Source organism: Nicotiana tomentosiformis, chromosome 7 (assembly GCF_000390325.3).
Source record: "Nicotiana tomentosiformis chromosome 7, ASM39032v3, whole genome shotgun sequence".
Taxonomy (NCBI): domain Eukaryota; kingdom Viridiplantae; phylum Streptophyta; class Magnoliopsida; order Solanales; family Solanaceae; genus Nicotiana; species Nicotiana tomentosiformis.
The window spans coordinates 77838772-77865890 of record NC_090818.1 but is presented as its reverse complement, the minus strand read 5'-3'; the positions used below and the strand labels follow the sequence as shown (position 1 = coordinate 77865890).

Sequence of the window (27119 nt, the reverse complement as noted above, 5' to 3'; positions counted from 1 at the left end):
GGACGAACATTTTCAATGGGGGTTCCGGTACTGGTTCCTCGGCAGCAGTACGTCGAACGGTCTCCTCGGTAGTCGGCCGTGAGGTGGATGGAGTTTCTTTTTGGGGACTGGTTTTTGAAGTCTTCGCCATTTCTTTGAAAATGTAGGAAAAATGAGGAAAAAGAGGAAGTTAAAGGAGTACACTTGATGGCTTGAGATAGAAATGAACAAGGGTTCTTGCAAAGGATCTCAAAATAACCAAAGTATAACTACTAGAAAGGGATGAAATTTCGAAGTACGAGGAAAAAAGGTTCGAATGTAAAGTTAGAATGAACAAATTAGGGGTATTTATAGTTCTTCAGTGTCGGTTCACATCTAGTAATGGCAGATCGGCGGCTGACATGCATATAATGCTATTAAGACTTGACTGACGAGATGTTTCGTTTATTTATTCGTTTATGTCATGGGATATCGAAGTAAGAATTTGGAGCTCATGTCGTTTCTCGTCGTCTACTCTCCGAAAAAAGAGAGGACTATTTGTATACGGTCGAAATCGAGCTCGCCTACGACATAGTAGGTCAAGTTTGAAACATGGCAATAAAGGACTGAAGATCGACCCCAAGTCACACCGGGCTAGAACCCGGGATTGGAGCGTCTGCCTTCGAGAGTATCGGGGCCGTGATCCCAGAATCGATCCCAGTACCGAACGAGTTCGAAGAAACTTAGTTAGCATAACAGAAGACCTAAATATCCGTGACTGGTCGGATATTACGACGGAAATCTCGGCACGTATCAGTGAGGAACTTGCAATCGGCAAATCAAGAGAATTTTTACCTTTTATTGAATTGTACCTAAAGTAGGACTCATCTACTATATAAAGGGTAACACATGGTAACACGCATTCCAAAGCAACACATTATTATTATTCTCTTTACACTCTTATTCTTCTGAGTCTTGATATCGATCGAAGTGCATTCGGCTCGATGGTGGCTAACCTTCCAAGGCTGAAATTGCCCAATTCATGTAATTTGCATTTACTTTATCGTTATTTATTTCAATTGCACTCTAATTTATCATTTTGTGTCAAGTTAATCCACATATCCTTAAAATCACTTATAAATTCAATTGTTATCCGATTTTAAGGGTAAACAACTTCACCAGAGCTCAGAAGAATTGCAACAATTGTTGGTAAAAATTTTCACACAAGAAAAAGAGTTTTACACAGGAAACAAGCAAAATACTCTGAAGTTGAACTTTATAAAGGTCGTTGGTATTCCAGCGTCATCGTCTTTCTCACGTCATGAATTCCAGAATTTGTTCACCTGCAATAACTAAAGCTTGATTTTAAAAAGAAAGAAAAGAATAAAGGAGGAAACTTGGAAGAAAAGTATACTCAATGGAGGTACAATTGTGTCCCTGCAATTGTCTTACCCGTCCGGAGACTCTAATAATAGTTTCGAAATTTTCTTTTGGTGGTCGAGTATTGCACAGGGTTCCTTATATAATGGGTTAAGGCGGCTAATACTTAGACTCATAGACTGAATCAATCAAAGGGTTGGTGTTGGAAAGTGAGTTGGACTTTACATATGCAGCTGTGAACATATTAAAAATTAGTAGAAGACAAGTGAAAAGCTTCTAAAGGGATGTGGCCTTATCTTAAAATGAACCTTGTGGCTGGCACTAGTTGTTTGTATCCTGTTGAAGTTAGGATATAATAATGTTTTACCAATGTATGAGCAAAAAAGCTTGATCTTATGTGCCTCCGGTCCAAAATAATGACCAATCAAGAGTCGTCAATAGTCTAAAATGACATATCTTGCCCAATCACAAGCAAGCTCATCACATAGCTTATGTGATAAGTTTGATGACTCACATGAGCCAATTAGAATCAAGCAAGAGAGTTCATGTGTAGTTGGACTGTCCATCCTCTACAACTATAAATACAGGTTACATAACTCTTTGGAGAATGAATAAGGAAGAGCATTCCGTAATTGGTGGAGATATCCGTAAACAGAGAGATCAATCATCAAGTGCATAGTTCTTCAACAAAAAAGGAATCAACGGAGTTATTCCCGGAGATCAACCCGAAACAACAAAGTGCTGCTCGACATTCTTGGCGATTAAATATATCACAAGGAGGTCTGCATCATCCTACATTCGAGAAAGACGCTTCTCAAGCCTTGGAATCATGGAGAATTTCATAAAAGAGAATCAAAGAATACATAGAACTGTACTCACAAATGTTCATCAATAAAATCTCTTTTTCTTCGTATTTTTTATGTTGTAGTTTATTTTTCGTACTACAAAATTTTTGTTGCGAACAATGGTGACAATTTTTTTTTTTTTTTTTTTTTTGCTGTTGAAATTGAGAATTTTTATTGATAGGAAAACACAAATAAGTTATGATGATCTGTTAAGACTTATGAACAATTTGTATTAAAGTTGTGATATGATTTGTACTACAATTATGACAATCCCTTAGAACTTGTGATAAACTAAGTTTGCTCATTAATCAGAGCTTGTCACACTCTGTTTAGATTTGTGAAATTGTACCCTATAGAGCAAACTCTTTGAAACATAGGGTACTGCAATATATGCAAAATGTCGTAAAACATTTCATAAAAAATCATGTGTAAACATTAAAATATCATAAGCATTTATTAAATCTAAATCGTAAAGCATTTCAAAGTATTTTGTAGCTTTAAACTGTGTCATTTGACCTTTTTCCATAACTGAACATAATATTTCTTTAGCCGGGGAGTTCCTATAGACACTAACAAAATTATAACTGCGCTGCAAAATCCGATCGACAAGGCGTTATCACCATAATGGCCGTATGGATCAACATTTGATACTACACTTGCATCCGTTTTAGGAAGGTAAGGTATAAGCTAGTCACCATTTAAAAGCGAATCTAACTACTATCCTACACCGACATGTAATTTCTAGATGAACACATTGGGAATAACCTCTCAGTTCCTAAGGTTTTCCCAAAAATATTTAACTTATATCATGTGGCTTTTCTGGGTCCATAAAACATATAAAGCCGCTTCGGCCCCTTATCATTTCATGTCGAATTGGACAAGTGGACTATACTCATTCTTTAAACATCATACATAAGTACATAACGCTGTAAGTAATTTCATATCTCTATTACTTGAGAACAAATTAATAAGTTCAAAATCAAGTAGTCATTGGAAAAACATGAATTTTAAACATGAAATCTCATAAACATTCTTGGATCACATACACTTCATGTAACATACAGTGGTATCTTTAACATTAAATTATATCTTATAGCTAAAACATGAAGTATAAGCATCGCATGGTTCATTCGACTACACAAAATATCTATCAAAAACATGCATAGCGTGGCTTGCTTGTTCGTATGAACACATACTAATATTGAAAATATATTTTTCTTAGTCTCCTAATTATCGGATTAAGGGTTTTAACCGAATGTTTCTCTCACTCAATGCATTTCTTCGTAAATCACCTTAAATGGAGTTACCGCTACAGGAAAATAGGTCTTTAGAGGTGGGAAATTCGGTCGTTAAAACTCCAAATCCGGCCATTATCTGTCAATTACGATGGGGTAAAAACCGGTCGTCGCCGGTCGTTAGTGCCTCCGTTAAAGGTAAATGACCGGATTTTGATCCCGTCGTCAAAACTCTTTTAACGATGGCAAGGAATCCAGTTGTTATACCAACATTAGCGAGGGGATTTTTCCATCGTTATATGTCATCTCAGTCGTTAAAAACTTCACTAACAGTAACTAATTTTCAGTCGTTGTTAGTGTTTGGCGACTAAAATTTCATTCGTTAATTGTATGTACATTCAACGACATACTTTTTAAAAACCAAAATTTTCCTTCGCTAATGTGAAATTTTAAGTAATAAATATATTTCACGCATTCGAAGCCATATAAAAAATGTAGTCAATATTGATATAAAGCATCTTTTTTAATTATAGAGAACTAATCAAAGTAGCAGTAATATTACATCCAAATATCATGCACCTTTTTTTCAATTCCTTAAAGAAAACATAAAAATTAGAGAGAAAGTATAATAGTAGTTTTTACAGATGAGGACTATAACTCCTAATAAAACAAAATAGATTTCCCTTGTTCTTCAACAATTCTAGCTGCTTCAACTTGCTCGAAACTATCTTTATGGAAGATTCTTCAAACTTCAATCCCTTTATCTATTAAAAAAGGTTCATATTAGTTGAGTAAGAAAACAAAATTTAAGATTGGTAAGTTGCTACCACACAGTAAAATATAAAACCACGAAGCGAAGAGCATCTCAAAATACTATGAACAATCAGTGCTTCTTACAACAACATTACTAAATCCAACATTAAGAGTATCATGAAACGTATTACAAATGCTCGCCAACAGTATAATAACCACAACATTGGGAGCAAATGATACAACACAAAAAAGTATTACGGTTCCCTCCTTTTGCACAATCATGTTTAGGAAGAACCATAGAAAAACTAACTTTCTTTAACAAGAAAGAAACACTTAGGATTGAATTATTGGTTATTTAGGACTTCACAAGTTATTGTATTACATAACCAAAATGGAAAAAAACAATTAAAGTGAGGTTGCAGAAGCATTGATAATACAAATAACTTCAACCATGAGTGGTGAGGTGGTTGTTTTTTTATGAAACTTTTTTGGTGCGCCACTAGGTGTTAGATGGGAAGAAAGGCCTATCGGAGATGAAAATAGCTCCAAGATCATGGCCTTCACCTCTTCATTGGGGAACTGCAACAGCAACATAGCTGAAGCAAAGGCAATCTTAATTGGAATAAAGTGGAGTTCTATGATGGTTTCACTAACATTGTGTTAGAATGCGACTCTTTGTTGATCTTTAATATGCTGAAATAAGTTCGTAGACCACCATGGCACTTGAAGGATATTATTGAAGAAATCAAGAATTATACTAAGCTGGTTAACTGCACAATCCAACACTGCTTTAGAGAAGAAAATCAGGTGGCGCATGCATTGGCTAAGTGGAGTGTTAATAAGTTAGATCATGTATTTTTGCCCAGTAGTGATCTCCCTCAAAATATCAAAGGCCCTTATCTGATAGACAAGATGCAGGTCATCACCTTTAGACATAAGCATAGAGTAAACATCTTCAATGAAAGTTGACACTTCAGTTGATAACCTATCTACTGTATTTTGGTAAGTCTGTTAGATAGGCTTAAAATTTTTGGGTAGTGTTGACTGGGCTTGTCCAGTCACACTAAAGCTAAGGGTAAGGATGTTTAATCCACCTCCTTTTTGTACAACTATTTTCTATCAATGGCAGGGTCTCGCCACCATACGGCGATGTTATAATTAAAAAAAACTTCAACCATGAGAGCAATGTGCAGAAGAAACACATACATAAACATGTCCCATTTTATGAGCTCGAGAAACAAATGAAAGTTGAAATTCAATTCCAGATACATAAACCTGGGTCTATAGTCTCATAATTCGTTCTTTCTTTCTCGCTATCGCGCTGATTTAAATATTTAAAGTGAAAATTCTTTTTATCTGCAGTTTGTTCTACACATTTGACCAAGGACTTGACCGATAAACTAATAGATGTTCTCTATTTCTTAGAGTATATGGATTTATATTATGTGTTCAAGCTTAACATGTAAATAGGATAGAAGCTGCTCGATCAATTACCAAAGCAACTAACTAAAGAACTGGAAAGACTTGGGGTAGAAAGTTAAAAGGATCCTTGTGTCCTTTTGTATTATTATTTGGACTTCCCAAGGTACTAAGTGGAAGAATTGTTGGTAAGTTTTCTCAGGACGCTACTAGAAAATAAGTAGTCTAAATAAATGTCTTCCAAAAACATAAAAAAAAAAGTATAAGTATAATAATTAGCCACCTTCCATAGCTAACAAAGGTGTAAAACCTTATCTTATCTATATTCTCTATTTTAGAAGATCATATCACAAATGCTCACCGACAAAATATGTAACAACTCGATTCCTCAGCTTTCAATTGCACGACTCAAAATCACCACATATATCTTGTTTAATACACAAGATAGTAAAAAGATACTAAACTATGAATTTGGTACATATGAATTTGCATATTTTAGCTTGCCAACCACATATATTGTTATAAGTTCAAACAATGAATCTGAGATGCACATATCTAATTGGATTTCAATATTAGAGTAACTATACATATGTCAAGGTCAGTACTTTATTTAACTAACAATAAAAAATTCACTACACTCATTTATGGATATTCATCCGGTTATAGTTGGTAGAAAACCTACGCACCTGTTAAATATTTTAGCTTGTACTTTGTTGACTTGAAGATGGTGCTGATGAAGACTGATCAAACGGTAAGCTTATAATATGTGCATACTTAGAATCTATGCCGTCCATACGTATTTCTAGTGATTCTTTTACTTTTTTAGTCGCATTCAGCTCGGTCTGTAGTGATTCTTTTTCTTTTCGAGTTGCATTCAGCTCAGCCAGTATTGCAGTCTTTGAGGAGCTACCGCCTTTCAACTACTTAGTGGTTATACCACCCCCTAATCCAACTACGTGGCTCTTGTTTTGAGGTCCGAAGCACCTTTCTACTACCTCGATATTCGTAAGAGACGGCTCAGATTTTACCAGTTCTTGTTTCCCAGCCTATAAAATACAAGAAACATTAAAATAACAAAATACATCAAAATAAAATGAAGGATGTAAAATGAAGTTCATCAATAAACATACATATTTTTTACTAGCTTCAGGTTCTACAAGTGTGTCATTTTTCTTGTGAGTCTCAAAGAAGATAGTCGCCATGTTCGGTGGATTACCATCTTTGCCTCCCTTTACATTTAAATAAAAAAGTCAAACAAAGACGAGGTTTTTTTTATAGGATTGCACTGTGCACTTAAAAATTCGTAAATAATTTCTCTAATCGGCTTGCTACCCGTAACATGAGGCATTCTCAACTTAGACCTATTGATAGAGTTTCTAATACTTGTTTCCTATATTAAGAACAAACCATTGAAATCATGAACTGTTACTTACAATAATAAGAAGTTAAAAGTAGTTATGAAGTCTTACCTTAAATTTTTCACTTAAAAAAGTTCCTTGACCAACCATTCCCAATCACTCTTGTCTACCTCCTCCGGGACATCTTTTAGAGCTTCATGCAATGTCTTAAACTTCACATACCTGTGCAATGATCCTCTCCAATTGGTCCATAACTTTCTCATATGGTTTAAGACATGATCTCTTTGATGATTCATGTCATCAATGTCAAATTTGTCCTAAAATATTTTGCAAAATCATTAATCAAGAAAGTAAATATCTTCATGTACACTAAAAAAATCGATGTAGTACACATTATGGCATATTCAAAGTTTAGAATACGTACTAGGTTCAGTTAAGATCTCTAAGTTTCATCAACGAACCTAACCTCTATAATAGTTACATTTAGAGAGGAAAAACAATTGTGTGTGCACATAGACAAGAAATGTGAGAGCTGCATAACTACAATGTTTTATTTAGATGCTAGAGTTCCCAAACCCAGGAAATTAAGCCAAACAACTCACTGTCCTTGCCCATTCTAGGAGAGCCTTCTACTACTTGAGATACCAAAGTTCACAAAAGTACAAAGATCTTGGATAGATAATAACCCTGTTATAACACTTTAAATATTTTCATGCGGCATGAAAGGAAAGTCCAAAGCTAGATATATTGGTAACATGAAAGTTTAATAAGATGTAACAAAGTGCACTTCTGTTAGTGTTGCGACACATCATCAGGGGAAGCACTGAGTTCACTTTTTCGAGCAGGCCACTTCAATGTCAAGAATCTTTGTAAAGCATCAACTATTTCACATTATTAACAATGTAATTGGCAGAGATCACTGATATACTCATTTGCCAGAATCTACTTCAGGAAAATATCTATTTGAGATTTTTTTAAAATTCTAACTAGCAACTTAATTAGATAACACTTCATAGTAACAGTAACACACTCTCTAAGTTAGACACAGATTCAAGAAGTGATCCCGGTAATGGATGCAGCGAAAGACAACTTATAAATGCAAACCAGCTTAAAAATAAAGATTCATAGGAAACCAACTTATAGAGAAAATGTTCCTTTGTTTTCCAAGTTCAAATGCTGTTATTTTGATGTGGTGAAGGTTAGCAATTTCAATTAGTAAGGATAACAGAGTGGGAACCCTCTGGTTCCCTACTAATTGAAACAAAGGTTGCAATCATTGACGGAAACTCTGCACTACCCATTGATGTCTCCAACTGAAGAATACCCTTTCACAAAAGTGAGAGCATATAGTACACCAGGTGAGATTCATTTATGTGGAACAATGGTGACAGGAAAAATCACTTGCGGTCCTTGTACTGCACCAGCAAAAGCAAAAGTGAAGCCAAAGTGAGCAAATCTTCAATTTTCTTACTGTTATCACATTTGTACAATTCTACAACCTATCAAAATCAATTATATAATTTAATTAGCAAATACTATATAAAAAATTATGTTTAAAAAAATAACAATAGTATATAACTAGAACTAACCTTTTTTTTAACAAACTAATGAACTCTCTATCTGAATGTTTTTGAGAGGCATCACCTTGTATTTGTGAAAACTCTCTGCAAAAAATTAAAGAATAACATGTCATTTTAATTGAAATCATCTATAAAGTATAAGTGAATTATTATGTCGTGTCAATACTTACTCGGGAAATGGTTAAATTTCATCACAGTTCTTCAAAATATAAATATGTGATTGCTCTAATTCATCTGGATTAAGTTTGTCTAATTTTCCAGCTTTTATTCTTTTCCAGGTTGACAAAAAATTATTAAACCTCCATCAGATTCAATAATACCACCATCATATTTCTGCTCAAGGAGAATAAACTTTGTTTTCATTGTATGCAAATACCTTGAGCATAAAGTCATACATTCAGTTGCCAAATATCCCTCTGCGATAGAATCTTCTGGGCAAGCCCTATTACCAACTAAAAATTTCAAAAAGTATAGCCATCGTTCCACCGGATATATCCATCGATATTGAATAGGTCCAGCAATCATAGCTTCATTAGCTAAATGAATTGGCAAGTGCACTATCACATCAAAAAATGAAGGAGGGAATACCTTTTTCTAACTTGCACAGAGTTATAGGAATTTGAGCTGCTATCTGTTCTAACTCATCCATTCTTAAACATTTTGCTCCAAGCAAGTTGAAAAATAAAGACAACTCAATAAGAGGTTCACATACAGATTTGCAAAGCATAAGACGTATAGCAAGTGGAAATAGATGTTGTTGAAGAACATGACAATCATGACTTTTTAGGCCTGAAATTTTGCGATCTTTAGTATTGACACACTGAGATATATTTGATGAATATCTATCTGGGACCTTTATGTTCTTTAGGAATCTAAAAAAACTGTTCTTCTCTTCATAAGATAACGTATAACATGCTGTTGGTAGCTCATATTTATCCCTATTTTTAATTGGATGCAATTCTTTCCTCAGGTTCATTACTTGCAAATCCAATCGAGCTTTTATGGTATCTTTGGTTTTTCCTTTGATATTTACGATTGCCCCCAAAATATTGTCACATACATTTTTCTCAATATGCATCACATCTAAATTATGTCGCAACAATAGAGTTTTCCAATTAGGAAGATCAAAGAAAATACTCTTCTTATTCCAATTATCACCCCTACTCTCATGTGATATTTTAGTCTTCTTCTTTGGATCCTTTGTTAGTGGCAAACCATCTAAATCAGCCACTTGATCAAGGTCACCCGATAAAACTTTGGGTGGTAGTCTTCGCTCCTTAGTGCCATCATGACTCTTTATCATTCCTCCATTTGTGATTAAGAGGAAGAAAGCGTCTATGGCCCATATAACATTGCTTTTTACCATTTGCTAACCTAATTGAGGATGTTTCTTTATTGCAATATGGGCAAGTCAATTTTTCTTTTGTACTCCATCCAGATAAATTTGCATAAGCAGAAAAGTCATTAATGGTCCATAATAAAGCAGCATGCAACATGAAGTTCTGCCTACTTGACGCATCAAAGCTCTCCACTCCAGTTTCCCATAATTCCATTAATTCATCCATCAAAGGCCGAAGATAAATATCAATTGCATCTCTCGGACTTTCAGGACCAGGAATAAGCATCGACAAAATAAAATTCTCTTGCTTTATACATAGCCAAGGTGGTAAATTATAAGGAATAACTACAACAGGCCAAATGCTATACGGAGTACTAGAACTTCCAAATGGTTGAAAACCATCACTAGCAAGTCTAAGTCAAACATGAGGTTCAACGGCGAAAGATAGGTGAAGTTCATCAAACTTTTTCCATGCCATTGAGTCAGCTGGGTGCCTCATTATTCCATCATCAACTCTTTTGTCATGATGTCATGTCATTAAAAATGTTATCTTTGAGGACATAAACAATCTTTGGAGTCTTGGCTTTAAGGGAAAATAACGTAAAATCTTGTGCGCTATCTTGTTCCCACTCTTAAATTTAGTTTCTCCACTATGTTTATCCTCTTTCCATCTAGATGCTCCACAAACTTTGCAAGATTCAAGAAACTTTTCATCCTTCCAATATAACATGTAATTATTCTTACACGCATCAATCTTCCTGTGAGAAAGTCCAAAATCCTGAATTATCTTCTTCAACATCTTCAACAACATTGTAAATGACTCATGACGCCAACGCCCAATACTTTTGATATGAAGCAATTTAACTATAGTAGAAAGTTTAGAATCTTTTGAATTTTGGTACAATGGTTGCTCAAAATCCTTTAAAAGCCTATAGAATATTTTTGCTTCAAGATTTGGCTCCTCCTCCAGAAAATCATCACCATCAGTGTTCGTATTGTCTACATCAAAATCAGGGTATAAATCTCTTAGGATCCCATGTATTTCATCCTCACCATCAGCTTCTTCAATGTCATCATCTTCTACATCTTCTAGAGTTGATTGTGGCTCACCTAACTTTCCCCCGTGGTGATACTGAAAAGTACAATTTTGAATTATTCCATGTACTATCAAATGTGACTTAACCATCTCACGTTTTTCCGAAGATGTGTTATAACATTTGATACATGGACAACGTATTATACGCGCTTCACTTAATCTTGTAAAAGCAAAATCCAAAAAATTATCCACCCCAGGCTTGTAAACATTACCAAGTCGGTCATGGACAAGTTCCATCCATTTCTTATCAGCTGCCATAATCTGGTACATGTGTAATATATATGTATATATGATTAAAATATATGTATTAGCTAGAAGTAAATATTTATTCAACAAGCCAACAAATAAGCAAACACTTCAACTTGTATGTAGTACAAATGTATACTAAAGCAAAATCGATAATAATCATCATATCGACTTTTAAATTCGTAATTCAGATTGAAAAATCTAAAGTAAAAGCAAACATAGGTTACATATATGAGCTTTCTAAAGTATCACAGCCACGATCAATGTTTTAGAAATAAAACAATGATCATCTAACAATTTTTACAATAATGAATACAGACATCACTAAGAAATATAATGAAAACAGAACAATGATCATATAACAACTTCTATTTCCTGGAATTAAAATTAAAGGGCTAATTAAGAAATATAGCTCAACTTTATTTGGCCAGAACATCATCTTCTAGGTAAGATAAGAAAACAATACTTCAATTCATTAAATTAAACAGCAAAGAACTTTTCAGAGAACTAGTCAGAAGTTTTTTTCTTCTGTACTAACTATTTACAATAGCAAAAGGCAATAATTTTTTATTTAAAAAATACAACATCAGGCATTGCTATTTTTATCCCACTAGCATATTATTTTCATTGGTAAATGGAGTTTCTTTGTTAAATCTTGCTAAAATAATACATTAATATTATGTGATAATCTTTTTGGAGATTGCTTTGATCACAAATGGTCATAAAAAGAGGTTTTTCAGGAACTAATCAGTGAAGATCTAAGGAACACCACATCTAAACACATATTGTTACAAATTATGAGGTAAATTTAATCCCTACAAACTTATTTGATTCTTAAATCTAAATATTCCAGCAAGCAAACAAATAGTAGAGGTACTGCAAGAAGCCTCGCCATAAAGGGCGTCGAAGTAACTATAAATCTGAAAAATATACATGTAATTATAAGAAGAAATTTAATATTTTAAAAGTAGAGAGATAAAATAAAGACCCAATTTCACAATAATTATAACTACAAGTTTAGCGACTTGAGTTTACCTTGACGAGAAGGAGAACGGAACCCGGCTATTAGCGTTGACACAGATTCACCAGAGAAGACAAATTATAAGCTATGTACAACAAGAAGACCAAATTTTTTTGTGATTATTTATTGAGTTTTGCTCTCTATATATATAGTGTTAATCACTGGAGAACTTCACCGATCGAATAGGGGGCAGTTGCAGCGAGCACCCTATTTGTTCGTGATTATTTGCCTCTTCTTTGCTGAATTTGGTGTATGTGTTTTGGGATAACATTAGAGTGAGAGATTGTAGAGTTTGTTTTTGATAATTTGGGGGTTATGCACGGATTTGGTTAAGAAAAAAAGGAGGGAATAATTAGCGCTCAGTTTTCATTTTATTCAGATAGTAAAAAATAACTTTAACGACCGGAATAAATATTGGCCACTATAAGTATACATATAACGACTGGATTAATTTTCTTTCGTAAAGAAGTTGTCGTTAAAGACCTCTTTTCTTGTAGTGTACATCTTGACTTACTTCCAACCTTTCCTCAACTTAATGTATACTCCAGTATGTTTAAAAGTAAAAGGATCAACGGTCCAGATGTATGGTCGGCTCCTCCATCTTCGTGCCTAGGTAAAACTCCACTCTTTTTTCCCTTGTGCTCTCTTCTGTACCCCCTCCCTCCCCCTTTTGCTATCGTCATCTCTCAATTGTCATTCTCCACTACCTCTTCGAATTCAAATAGAACCCTAATGGCTTCATGCCACTATAAATAGAACATTGAATGTCCTCACCAAGCACACCTAAGACATCAGAAATACACTAAAAATATAAAAAGAGAGCATTAAAACTTAAGAATTTTCTGTTGTTCTAAATGTTCAGAAGTCCTGCTCTAATCTCCTTTTTTTTTCTTCTTGTACGAGTTCGATTGCTGTATGTTAGTTATATGTTTGGATTCCTAAACTGCTACAAACTTTCTTTACTTGGTTTGCTGCTCCGAAAAAGGTCAGTGAACACTGATCCTCTCTTTATATCTTTCAATTAGTTATGTGGCTTTTCGTTTCGATGCTTTTCTATTAGTTACTTGCTATTCTGATTCTTCATGGTATTCATCAATGGTCAAGCAACTATCTCATTATGTTCTGTCCTTGTGTTACTCTTGTTTAAGTTGATAATACTTTCCTGAAAATTGTGTTTACTTCTATCTTGCTGATAAATTAACATTCCATGATGGTTGCTAAATGTTTTATCATGATCACATAACTTAAGTGACTCCTTATTGATTTTTGTAAATAATCTGTTGATTCTTCATGACTATTTGGATTTCATGATAGTAGCTATATGCAACTCTTCATGTGGTATTGATTGAATGACACCTATTTGACTTCTATACTTCTATACTTGACTTCTATACTCATCATGCTAATTATGCTAATCCAGTAATGTCAACCTTCACATGCTCTTATTTGAGAAATTTTATGTTTATATCACTATGTCAACTCACCTATAGTCCCCTGTTGATTTAAAGGGTCTTCCCAATAGCTATGCTTATCCCATTATGCTAATCTATTTGTCTAAGTAAGAAGCCTTAGATAACAGCTATGTTTGGCCTCATATTGATTCTGTTTAACTGAAAGGGAATGGTCTATCATGATAGCCTAATAAAGATGTGAATACATGACAGATCTTGACATAGAGTACCACAGTAACCCTGCTTGTTTATCTAAAATGATATTCTGTATTCCTCTGCCTGTTTGTTTTGGCCATTTATGTTTTCTAGTTCTTCCATGATCATGTGATGTCTAAGACACTATTTGGAAAGACTTCTCTTGTCAATTTGAAGGATTTCTTATCTTGATAACTCAATAGCTTAACTGAATTTTGTTAAACATATACTATGCCATGCCTATAGGATCTAAATGGTAGACTTTTTTGGTGTAACTTCATAGTGAACTTACTTACATGTTTAAGTGAACATGTTCTGATATGTTTGCCCTGCTTCAACCAACTGAGAATGAACATCTCTACTAACTGTCTTATGTCTGTTTGACATCGCTATTTATAGAAGAACTTAATCAAGAATCTCAGTGTTGTTTGGATCGGGTAATTTGTAAACCTAATAGACTATATGTTGTCACTCCGTGTTGTGATACCATGTCCATTAGGTCCAAACAAAGACTAAAACTAACTTTCCTATTTATATTGAGGTCTCTGCTAATCTGGTTGATTGATACACTCCGTGTTGAAGTCTGAGTAAAATTATTAGCCTAAGTGTTTAATGATGTAAGATCCTAATTACATGCATACTCACCCAAAACGTTTCTGAAGATTGTTCAAATGCTTGTTGACATGTTCTGATGATATGAACATATTTAAAGGGATCCTGAAGTGTTGAACTTACGATATAATTAATAAAGCTAGTGCATATGTTCTTCTTTATTATTTACTGATGTTTATATCACTTAATAAGACACTTATGAACTTGATGTGGTTAGAAACAACTCCTATCTGCTGATGGCATACAATTGACCTTCTTTATTCTATGACTCTGTTTGACTGTAACCTAGTAGTGATCCTCTTAAGTGTCCTATACATGTTATGATCAACTTCGGGGTCTTTGATTTTATTAGAATCCTAAAGGTCTACCTATAGTGATTTATCTTTATACTCAGTGTTCTGATAAGAGATCTTAAGGTCAATGTTGTATTGGTTCTGAGCTGCCTATACCCTTGTACTGTAGTAATAGTTGCAATGTCTAATGTGGATGTGTGTTTCCAAATTGCTGAATTTATGAGTGTCTGAACCTTTGAAAAGCTTCTAATGAACCTTTGATACTTGTCTCTTTCAAGTTGGCTATGTGAAACTGCTAAGGTGACACTTTGTTTGTGTCCAAACCTTTGGAAAGAGTAAGAGTTTATGACCCAAGGTATTTGGGTGTGAGCTTGGTTTGTGGTTAAGGTACCCTTCACTGGCACAAGCACAGCTCGGTGTTCATGAGACCCTCGTAAACTCTAATATGTCAAGGGGGACTTTATCCATAAATTATATTTACCCTAAGTCTTTTATCACCGACTTTAATTAATCCTCATAGGTTTAGCACAAATAAAATTGACTTTACTGTATTCCTAAGCTATTTATTATTATCACTTGTTATGATTTTATATTATTTCATCCTATGCTGATATACACTAATTATTATCTTTCCTTTTTGGTATGCATGTTCGATTGGGCCTGCAGAATTCATTTGGGACTCAGGCCCAAGTTCTAGAACCGGGTTGCTTTCCCTGTTAGTTGGAGTCTGCCGATGCTATAGTCAATTTGGGCCTAGTTTTCTTGCCAGCCCAATCTCAAGAGTCCAACTTTCATTCCTCTCATTTTTAACGATAGCTGTTATTATTTGTTGTTGTAATGACCCGACTGGTCATTTTGAGCATTTGCACTTCGCTCAGTAGTTTGAGGACATGAGTAGCTCCGTATGATGTATTACGACTTGTCTATATCGACAATTTTGATTTTTCAGGTAATTCGAAATTGATTTGGAAGAATGAATTTCATGATTGAAGCTTTAAAGTTGGAAGAGTTGACCAAGTTTGACTTTTTAGTATTTAACCTCAGATTGGATATTTGATGGTTTCGTTATGTTCGAATGGTGATTTTGGACTTGGGCGTATGCCCAGATTTTCATTTGGATATTTCTAGAAGGTTTCGACGCTAATGGGAAAAAGTTAGAAATTTGAAGGTTTAGAAAGTTCATAAGTTTAACCGATAGTTGACTTTGAGGATATCAGATTCGGATTGTGATTCCGGGAATTAGAATAACTTCGTTATATTATTTGGGACTTGTGTGAAATATTTGAGTTCATTCCGAGTTGATTTGATATATTTTGGCGCGAGTTTTTGGAAGTCGAAAGTTCGAAAGTTCATAAAAGTTGATTTGAGGTGTGATTCATCATTTCGATGTTGTTATGCATGATTTGAGGCCTCGAGTAGGTCTGTGTTATGTAATGATACTTGTTGGTATGTTCGTACGGGGTCCCGAGGGTCTTGGGTGAGTTTCAGATAGTTTTTTTATGTTTCGACGTTGTTTTTTCAAGCATAAATGCTACCACATTAAGAAAATGAGCTCCAGTTTCTGTTTTGATCGAAGCATTAGATCCGTATCGTAATTGCGGAGCAATAAATAAAAGAATCGTCAAATTTGGACATCGTATGAGGAGTTTATGATCATTTTACTAAGAATTAGGTTGCTAGATTTGTCAGATTAATTACGAAATTGCTACTGACTTCATATTTAAAAATCTTTACTATTATTAAATATTAAAACCAACATATCTCCTTCGTTATAAGGTTAAATGGAGTTATTCAAAAGCCTAGCATCACTGAAACGTTACAAGGAATCCATTGGAGACATCAAAAGCGAGTTTCGGGATTGTTTGGCATATGAAACGAGGCAGAACAGCTGGGCAATAATATTTAATATCGAGGGTTTGTTCATTTGGTTATATTTTGAGTTGGGGAGCTTGGATTTGGGAAATATTTGAGGCTATTTTCACCATATGAATTGGGGTAAGTATTTTCTGCTCGGTTTTGGTTATATTTCGTGGATCTATCTTCGTTTTTGGTAATTGGATTGTGAATTTTAAAGAAAGAATTAGGGGTTTTTGTCCAAAGTTTCATAGAGTGAATTTTTGAGTTTTGAACATCGATTCGGAGTCGGATTTGAGTGAAACTAGTATGATTGGACTCATAATTGAATGGGTTATCAGATTTTATGAGTTTCGTTGGATTCTGAGGCGCCGGCCTAGGTTTGACTTTTTGGTTGACTTTGGGGTTTTGATTAAAGATTTGACCTTTATCATTTGGAATTGTTTCCTTATGAATTATTTGACATTCTTGAGTTGCTTTTGGCTAGTTTCGAACCGTTCGGAGGTCGGTACGTGTGGGATGATATTTTTGGAGCATCGTTTAGCTTGCTCCATATTGGATTTGGCTTGTTCGAGGTAAGTAACACTTCTAAACGTGTTATGTGTTTGGTGTTGATGTGACACATATGCTGGGTGATGGGCATGTGGGCGTGCACCGTATGAATTGTGACTCCGTTATTTCTGTGATACTGTGTAGTTACCTGATCTTATCTGTAACCATGAAATCTCTACGTACTAGAGCCATTGAGCTCTGATGCATATTAGAAAACATGTCTAGGCTACATGCTTATTCTGCTGGGACCCGTAGAGGTCATTTTTGTTGTTGAGTTATTTGTTTACGTTGTAATTACATACTTAGTCGTACGCATTCATATGCATATCATATCTCAGTCTATTTTACCATTTATTAATACATCACATCATTATATTTGGGCTAATTTTCATGACATTGTGAGCCCAAGAGACTGGAGAGATTGATGACTGAGCGAGGCCGAGGGCCTGATTGTGAAGATATTGATGGGATAGGGCTGCATGTCGTAGCAAGTATTATTGATTTATGATGGGAGCAGGTTGCACGCCGTAGTAGATGTTATTGATTTTTGATATGATTGGCTTATTATAGCATTTGAGCTGAAGGAGTCCCTCCGGAGTCTATACACACCCCCAGTGAGCGCAGATACCTACTGAGTGCGAGTGTCGAGTGCGAGTGCGGAGTGACTAGGAGGATTGAGTGACTGTGAGGACTGAGTGACTGTGAGGATATGAGTGATTGGGAGGATTGAGTGCATTGATTCACCGAGATTATGCACATGGTTTCATCACTACATTGTATTATAGTTGGCATGCATACATAGACATGTAGGCATAGAGATGTACTTTCCTCATGCCATTTGATAATGAAACGGCTTACCTGTTGTTGGAAGTTTTTGGGAAAAATCACAATTTTCAAACTTACTCATATTTTGGTATTATCGGTGAAAGATTTGGGATTTACTGTTATACTTGAAAAGCATGCCTATTTTTAGTAACGGTGAATGAGCTGAGAATCATATCTCTGAGTTATTTCTTGTACCATGTTATTTATATTGTTATGAGCTGTCTCTACTTATTGGAGTTGGACTCTGACCCTTGTCCCAGCTCGTCACTACTTTCAACCTAAGGTTAGGTTTGTTACTTAATGAGTACATGGGGTCTGTTGTATTCATACTACATTTCTGCACCTTGCATGCAGATGTTGGATGCTGATGTTGCTGTGTATGGCGGGAGCTGGATTTGAAGATGTACCTGTGTTCCGGTTACAGTTGCCTCTTGTCCTTTATAGCTTTAGAATTTTTAATCTGTTTATGTATTTTTCAAACAGGTGACGTATTTATTTCATACCAGCTTTGTAGACTCTAAATCTTAGAAGCTCATGATTTGTACTACCAGTGCTTGGGAAATTCTTGTATAAAAGCAATTGTTTTATCATTTCTTTTCTTGATAAATCTCATTAAATTTGGATAGTTATTAATTGGCTTACCTACCAGGTTGGATTAGGTCCCATCACGACTAGTAGGATTTTGGGTCGTGACAAGTTGGTATCAAAGCTCTAGGTTCATAGGTTCTACGAGTCATGAGCAAGTGTTTAGTAGAGGCTTGCGGATCGGTATGATGACGTCCATACCTATCTTCGAGGGGCTACAGGGCATTTAGGATAAACTTCCCATCTTTCTTTGCTTATAGTGCAACATTGATTCAGCTTGAAGCGTAACTCTTTGAATTTCTTCCACGCACTCGTATGCGTATGTGAGCGCTCGGTATCAGTTGTGCATCGACGGCTTGTGATTCCATGGATGAGGTGCGGCATGTGATTTCTGTGTGCCGATGATGGGTCAATCTGGAGGACTTGAGGCTGGGTTTTGACTATAGCTTGAGAACAGGGATTTTGGTTATGTGAGCACGTTCTCTTGGGTTTATAAGTCCGGTTGTGTCCCTATTAGTGGAATTTGTGGCTCGTTGAGTGATTAGATGGCTACATGATGAGTATGATGTGACTTCGGGATATGTTCGGATGGTTCAAATGTCTTGAGAAGAGTTTGCTTGAGATGTAAAAGGACTATTGGGTGCTTGATTTCTATCTTGATGTGACGTACAGTCTCGAGTTATGAGTGTGTTAAAGGATCTTGCATGTTGTTTAGTTGTGGAATGAATTATATTCTTATATCTTGTTGATGATTTTAGAATCGGGAAGATTAAGTGATTGCGTAGTAGTTGTGACTATAAAAGGTATAGAGAGATGACAGTTTGAGGCTAAGCAGGTGGGTTATTTCCTGCGGGGTGGTCTACGGAGGTGTGATACTTATGATGTTGTGTGGAGGCTTTCTTTTCTACCATTAAGTATAGGTGTTGTGATTTAAGTTTGGATTGGTTGAGAAAGTTGACCTGACTGTCACAAAGATGAATGTGAGCTTCGCAGGTGATTTGAGGTATTATGTGGTTTTTGTTACATACGTTTATGAAGGATTTAGTTACATCTCACTGTGGTATTATGGCGGTAATGAGGTGGGGTTATTGTAAGTTATAAGATGTTTTATTCCATGGCATTGAGCCAAGTGAGGGAGTGTACTATCGACGAGTTGATTATACGGTTATGTGTTGTATTGGTTTTGGTCTGAGGCATACTTGTGGATCGGTTATGGCTTGCAGATGTTGGTTTTGAGGATGACTTAAGCAAGGAAATTTCTGGATGCATGATGTATTACACTCTATGGGTATATCGGAATCATGGAATGATTTGAGCTTGTTCTTCCTGACGGATGTAGGATGTATGGAGTAGGGATTTACTCGGTTGCGTTAAAGAGGGGTTACTTCTTTGGGTATTATTGTGCTAAAGGGGCATAGGTCGTTCGGCCCGCTTGGGTGGGGCAATTGATATTTGAGCATAGTGGATGAATCTCGAGAGCGTTCTAATGGGTTAAGATTTATATGTGGCAATTGGGAATTTTTTGAATTTGTATATGGCTAGAATCTGAGATTTACATTAGATGGTGTCGAGACTCACGTTATTTCTGTATCACTATGGATTCTACATTTCAGTATCGGGAAGGTGAAGGAAATGACTTTAGATTCACAAAAGACCTCTTCAGAGTGTGTGTCTCGGTTGTGGTACTTTTGGGTGCTTAAGAGGGAATACGATGGCTTATGGACCCTAGGGCATTGTGGTTTTATTCTAGGATCTCGTGGGGTGGGTTTTGGTTGAGGATCGTGGTATTATGATGAGGAGAAGTATCAACTTGAAGGCAATTCAGAAGAAACTCGGAGAAATAGGACAACTTGATAGTAGGTTGGATCAACACAGTAATGGATATGATCGGTTCTTTAGGTACTTATGATGTGGCGAGTCTCTACAGGTGTTTTGTGGCAATACTCTTGTGTTTGGCGACCTGCGTGGCTTGGTTGAGTTAGAGAGATTCAGTTTCGATGACTTGGTTATGTGCAAATGGGTTTCTAAAGGTTCTCGATGGTTTCTACCACAGTTAGAGATCGATATTTCCTACCGGCGTGAGGAGCATGTTGCGTATTGTGATTTTCTCTTGGATGGGATCAAATGGAAGGTTTCTGACTAATCGGGTATTTATTCTGCTGGTGACTTAGAGTTGATTATGAGATTATCGTGCTTTTCATATGATGACATAATAGATGTGGTATGTCCTGTGGGATTGAGGTTTGCATGTTTAAGGTCATGGTTCAGTTTTGAAGGGAAGATCATAAATTCTTAGAGAGCATGGACGGTTTCTGATGTTCAGATGAATGTTATAACTACTTGGTATTGCCTGAGAAGGGTGCGCATCTCAGAAGGCGCACTGAGTTTTGACTTGCGGATGCTTCATTGGTATTGTGGTACTCGCCTAGTTGATCGACTGCTGACATTCAAATTTTTCTATGTGGCACGGAAGAATTATCAAAGTATTCCTCATGGGATGATCATGTATGGGAGATGTGTTAGACATTCAGGCGATGGAGTTGGGATCGGATATGGTAATTTGTGTGTTCTATGGATTTGGAGACTGAGAGTTCTCAGAAGTAGATTATTTAGTCGTTGTGGACTGTAAAGATGTGGTCAAAGCTAGCCAAATGATAGTATGTATTATGGTTCAGTCATTGTAGACTTTCGGAGGGTTATTTATCTATTTGTGGATCACCATAGTTAATTTGGGGGCCCATGGGTAGGCCCACTGAGAATGTGTATTCTACACAGGGTCCAAAATTGAAGAATTCGTTGTTCTGGTTTCGTTCTTCCTGAACGCGGAGAAGGCCTCGTGTTCGCGATGAAGGAATGGGGATGGGGGACATTTTGTTCTACACATTTGAGAGAGAGGGCTTGCGATCGAGATTCTCTTGGCCACTAGCCATCGCGTTCGCATTCATAGCTTTGCGTTCGCGAAGTGTGAGGCTAGCTAGGGAGGGGCCAGGCGATAGCCTTCGCGTTCGCGGAGGGACCCACATATTTGTGAAGGGTAGGTCAGCCAAGCCTTCGCATTGTGGAGGCTAGTCTCGCATTCGCGAAGTGCATTTTTCATGGTCCTTGGCATTTTGTCTTCGCAAACGCGAGTGTTGTGTCGCGATCGCGAAGAAGGATTCACTGGGAAAAAACTTTTAAAAATTGGGATTTAGCTTATTTCCTTCATTTCTCACATTCCTTGGCCGATTCTAGAGCTCATTTGAGAGGGATTGTTGCCTATCTATTGAAGGTAAGTGATTCCTATATAATCTGAGCTTAGTACATAAATTATGGTTAGATTTTAACATGTAAATTGTGGAAATTTTAGGATTTTGTTGAAAAACGTAGGTTTTGGTAAAATTGGGATTAGACCACGAAAATGATTATTGAATTGAGTAGAATTTATATATTTGTTTTCGTGATGTTATGGGTAACATTTATTTACAAAAATTTCCGGAATCCCCGCAACTGGGTGGGAGGGGGGTGAATTTTAGAAACCTTCCAAATTAGGTTCGGTAATTACTCTAATAGTTAAGTTATGAACTTTTGACCATATATTGATTAGTTTGTACGACCTTTGGCTAGTTTCGGATTGCTCGTCATCGATTTGAGGCTAGTAGTGTGACTTGTGGACCGGAAACAGGACTTGGAAATGTGGTAAGTCTCTTGCCTAACCTTGTAGGAGGGAATTATCCCCTAGGTATTTTAAACTGTTATTTGCTAATAATTGTGAGCGCTATGTACGCACGATGTGACGAGAGTCTGTATGTAGCTAAAATCATGCTTATGTCCAGGTAGACTTAGGACTTTGCCATGCAATATTTATATTATTTGAACCCAACTTGTTATTTTAATTACTCGAATTTATAATTGAAATTGGATAAGGGATTTTATGAGATCGAGTTTCATTACCTTGAGTTTTTGGCGGAATACTTGATTGTTAGTGGAAATTATGCCTTCTTTAAGTTTTATTCCTATGTAGTAGTGGTTGATCAGAGTTTGTAGAGTTTCTCTATTCCTGTGGATCAGGTCGAACACCTCGGCAGTATATTAGATCCATCTCAAGTTCGCACCGGTCGACCCTCGGCAGTGTACACAATATTCTGGATCGGGTCGTACGACCTCAACATAAATCGTGCATGATGTTGCTAGGAGTCCGATTATACTTGATATCTCTTTCTTGACTTGAGATTTGATAATTACTTGGTGGCTCTTACGTGTTAAAATTGGCATGTGATACTTGGAGGTTTTAAATTGATATTATGCTAAAGAATCATTATTTATCATTTCTTATTCCATTGTTACTATTGTATTTTATGCCTATTTATAATTCATGCACTTTATTTATTGACCTCTATTAAGTGTCAATGTTGACCCCTTGTCACTACTTCTTCGAAGTTAGACTAGATACTTACTGGGTACACATTGTTTACGTACTCAAGCTACACTTCCGCACTAATCGTGCATGATCTGAGGAAGGTACATCTAGTGGCCAGTCTGGCGCGCATCCCCGTTACCTAAAGACCTAGTAGTGAGCTGCTTCCTATGCTCCGTTCTGCACCACCCGAAGTCTCCTCCTTGTTGTATTTACTTTTTTGTCTATCTTACTTCAGACAGTAGTTGTAGGAGGTTTTATATATTCTACTAGATTGCCCGTGCAGTTGTGACTCCGGATTTTGGGAACCACTAGTAGATATTTATGGTTTTTGTTTATTAACTTCACCACTTCACTCGTATGTTTTATTTTAAGCTTTATATCAGTATAATCATTTAATCTTATTTTCCTGATTAAATAAAATTCATGACTTTAAAATAAATAAAATGAGTAATTGAATGGATAGTTCACCGTTGGCTTGCCTAATGGCGATATTTGGGTGCCATCATGGCCTATAATGGGAATTAGGTCGTAACATAGACAATCGCATTCCCGAAGGAGTGGAGTAAGGAGGAGTTTTGGCGTCCACATTCGTGGAAGGAGTCTCGCCTTCTTGTAGGCTTGGCGGAGTTGGTCGTATTGTTTGCGTGGTGGGCTTTGAGTTCACGAAGAGTAGCTGGAACTGGAATTGGCAGCTGGTTTGGCATTCGCAATCGTGAGGGGACAGTCGCGACCGTGATGAGTAGTGTTGGGTAGACTACTTAAGTTTGGAATTTTGGGTTTTTACCCATTCGTTCATATTTTGAGCCCTAAACTTCCAGATGAGGAGATTTTGAAAAGGAATTTCACTACTACGTTAGAGGTAAGTAATTTTCACTTTGATTTGGTTATATATCTTGATTTCCCATGGAATTCTACACCTAAAATATAGAATTTTAAAGGAAAATTTGAGCCTTCTGTATACAACTTAAGAGGGTGTATTTTAAGGATTTGAGGATTGATTTGGACTCGATTTTAGAATATAATCATATATTTGAACTCGTGAAATTATTGATAGTCAGGATCTACCCCTTCACAAAGGTTTTGACCATGTGTGTGATGACCCGATAGGTCATCTTATGTTTTAAAACCTAATTTTGTGATCCGTAGCCTTAAAAATCTCATTTTTACCCTCCTCAAGTTGCGTGCGCAGTCCGGGCGTGTTTTCGGAATGCTTTTATGTTAAAAACTGTGAAAATATAAAATTTTGCTTTGAAAACCATTTGAGTTGACTTTGGTCAACGTTTTGAGTAAACGACCCCGAATATGTGTTTTGACAGTCCCGGGAGGTTCGTATCGTAATTTGGGACCTGGGCGTATACCCGAAATCGAATTCTAAGTTCCCTAGCTCGAGATATGGAATTTTGATGAAAAATTAAAAGTTTGAAAGTTTAATGATTTTAAGAATTTACTGATGTTTGGTTTTGTTGATACCGGATCCGTATTTTGGTTTCGGAGCTCGGTACAGGTCTATTATAATATTTATGACTTCTTTGTCGAATTTGGTGAGAAACAGAGTTGATTTGACGTGATTCGGATGTTCGGTTGTGAAAATAGAAGTTTTAATGTTTTCTTGAAAAATTCCATTTGATTTGGTGTTCGATTCGTAGTTCTAGGTATTATTTTGGCGATTTGATCGTGCGAGCAAGTTCGTATGCTGTTTTTGGACTTGTGTGCACTTTTGGTTTAGAGCCTCGAGGGCTCGGGTGAGTTTTGGATAGGCTACAGAATAAAAATTTGACTTAGAGCATTGTTGGTGTTTCAGTTTATTGTGTAGGCCTCTGATCTCGCAAATGCGAGATCAGGCATCGCCTTTGCGACCTCTGCAGGTTCCGCATTTGCGAGCTATTTCTCGCATTTGCGAAGAATAGCTCGGCCTCATGACTTTCGCATTTATGAACAACCCTTCGCAATTGCGAAGTGGAACTAGGGAAGGGAGGGATCGCAAATGCAATAGTTTGGTCGCAATTGCGGAAGTGGTTAGGCTCGCATTTGAGAGATTTTCTTCGCATTTGCGATGATAGCAGGAATGTGGAAACCTTCACATTTGCGAACCCCAGGTCGCAAATTCGACACCTGCAACTGATCAAAATGACTATGGACGGGAGTTTTGGTTCGTTTCTCAAATTTTCAAAACCTAAAACCTTAGAGGCAATTTCTCCAAGACTTATTCTCCCCCAAATCATTGGTAAGTGATTCTAACCTATTTCCTTTCAATCTTTCACTACTTTTCCTAAGATTTCAACCTAAAATCTAAGATTTTCATGTTTGAATTGGGGGTTTTTGGGTAGAAATTACGGATTTGGTAATTTTGGGATTTAGACCTCAAATTGAGGTCGGATTCCAAAATAAATTACATAACCGGGCTTGGGGTGAATGGGTAATCGGATTTTGGTCCGAACTTCGGGATTGGACCAAGCGGGCCCGGAAGTTGACTTTTTCAATAATGACCTAAATTGAATCCTTTGCAATCGTGGGTAGTTCCTTAGGCTTAATATGAATCGTTTGGTTGGTAAATTGCTAGATTCTATTGGTTCGGAGGCTGGTTTGAGAGGCAAAGTTGTGATTGAGCTTTGAGTGGACCTTTGGAGCGAGGTAAGTATCGTGGTTAACCCTGACTTGAGGGATTAGAAATTATTTGTCTATTTGCTACGTGTTTAGATGTTGGGTACAACGTATATGTGAAGTGATGAGTACTTATGTGTTGTTGTTGGGTTAAAGCATACGGGTGGAACTTGTTACTTGTAGTTTCTTGCTTATTTGATCTTGTTATCCATGCTTAGACTAGTTACTTACTAAATTGATCGTACTTATCGTGTTTACGGGTCTGGTGATAATTGAGTGTTGATTCCAAAGTTGAGGTTTGTATTGTGGAACCATTGTTGAAGTAAGGCTTGTTCTTGTTGATTCTATCTCCCTGCTATTACTTGTTCATTGATATGTGGTAAGGGAGAGTGTTAATGCACGAAGGGTGATGCCGTGCCATATTGTGAGTGTTAATGCACGAAGGGTGATGCCGTGCCATATTATGAGTGTTAATGCACGAAGGGTGATGTCGTGCCATATTGTGAGTGTTAATGCATGAAGGGTGATGCCGTGCCATATTGTGAGTGTTAATGCACGAAGGGTGATGCCGTGCTATGTTATGAGAGTTAATGCATGAAGGGTGATGCCGTGCAATTATCTTTAGTGTGTTTAGTTATTTCCACTGGTTAAAATCACGTTGACTGTTCTGGTTATCATTTATGCTGTATCTCCTATATCCTGTGCCCCTTTAGCATGTCCCCCTCCAAATAGTACATGTTTAGCTATTATTGTTGTTTTCTTGTACATATACTATTATCTGCACAGGTTTACTATGTGGGTGTCTTGTCATAGCCTCATCACTACTTCGTCGAGTTAGGCTCGACACTTACCAGTGCATGGGGTCGGTTGTACTGAGACTGCACTATGTACTTCTTGAGCAGATTTTGGTACCGGTCCTAGCTGATCGTGAGGCTTAGCAGCTTGGATTTGCTGTCAGGAGACCCAAGGTAGATCTGCTGGCGTCCGCAGACCCTGGAGTCTATTCCTAGTTTTATCATTTACTGTTTCCTTACTTCAAAACATTGTATTTTTCCTTTTCACACTTTGTTTGTAGTAATTCATAGTAGCTCGTGGGTTGTAACTCCAGATCCGGGTGGTAGTAATTAATGAAGTTTTTATATTATTCCGCACTCGCTGTATTCCATTTTAACTTATTTGCTGTTACTTACTGAATTGAATAAGGATTGGCTTAATAATTCTCTAATGTCAGCTTGCCTAGCAAGTGGAATGTTAGGCACCATCACGGTCCCGACGTTGGGTATTTCGGGTCATGACATATTGGTATCTGAGCACTAGGTTGCCTAGGTCTCACAATTCACGAGCAGGCGTAGTAAAGTCTGGAGGATCGGTACGGAAACGTCTGTACTTATCTCCCATAGGCTATGAAGTTTAGGAACAAATTTCACTTCTATTCTTCTCTGTCGTGCGATTTTGTTCTCTCAATGCTAATTGAACTCTTCTACTCTTATTCTCTCGTAGATGGCGAGAACACGTACCGCATCTT

The 27119-nt window shown here is 36.6% G+C and overlaps 4 long non-coding RNA genes across 5 annotated transcripts; 2 read left to right on the top strand and 2 right to left on the bottom strand.

Moving 5' to 3' along the window:
• Positions 1-1152: 1152 nt before the first annotated feature.
• Positions 1153-1636, bottom strand: LOC138895150 (uncharacterized). Of its 2 annotated transcripts, none has more exons than XR_011409367.1 (2): positions 1411-1636; positions 1153-1310 (listed from the first exon to the last, which is right to left on the bottom strand). It is a non-coding gene; the product is annotated as an uncharacterized lncRNA (long non-coding RNA). The 2 variants fall into 2 exon arrangements; XR_011409366.1 differs by having other exon boundaries at positions 1153-1301.
• A 2338-nt stretch (positions 1637-3974) lies between these two features.
• LOC104093086 (uncharacterized) lies at positions 3975-8578 on the bottom strand. Its single transcript, XR_011409839.1, has 4 exons — positions 7060-8578; positions 6721-6980; positions 6277-6636; positions 3975-4182 (listed from the first exon to the last, which is right to left on the bottom strand). It is a non-coding gene; the product is annotated as an uncharacterized lncRNA (long non-coding RNA).
• Positions 8579-12822: 4244 nt separating this feature from the next.
• Positions 12823-18641, top strand: LOC138896519 (uncharacterized). The gene is made up of 3 exons (XR_011409838.1): positions 12823-13215; positions 15448-17210; positions 18367-18641. It is a non-coding gene; the product is annotated as an uncharacterized lncRNA (long non-coding RNA).
• Positions 18642-24814: 6173 nt separating this feature from the next.
• Positions 24815-26732, top strand: LOC138895149 (uncharacterized). Its single transcript, XR_011409365.1, has 3 exons — positions 24815-25217; positions 25554-25624; positions 26497-26732. It is a non-coding gene; the product is annotated as an uncharacterized lncRNA (long non-coding RNA).
• Positions 26733-27119: the final 387 nt, after the last annotated feature.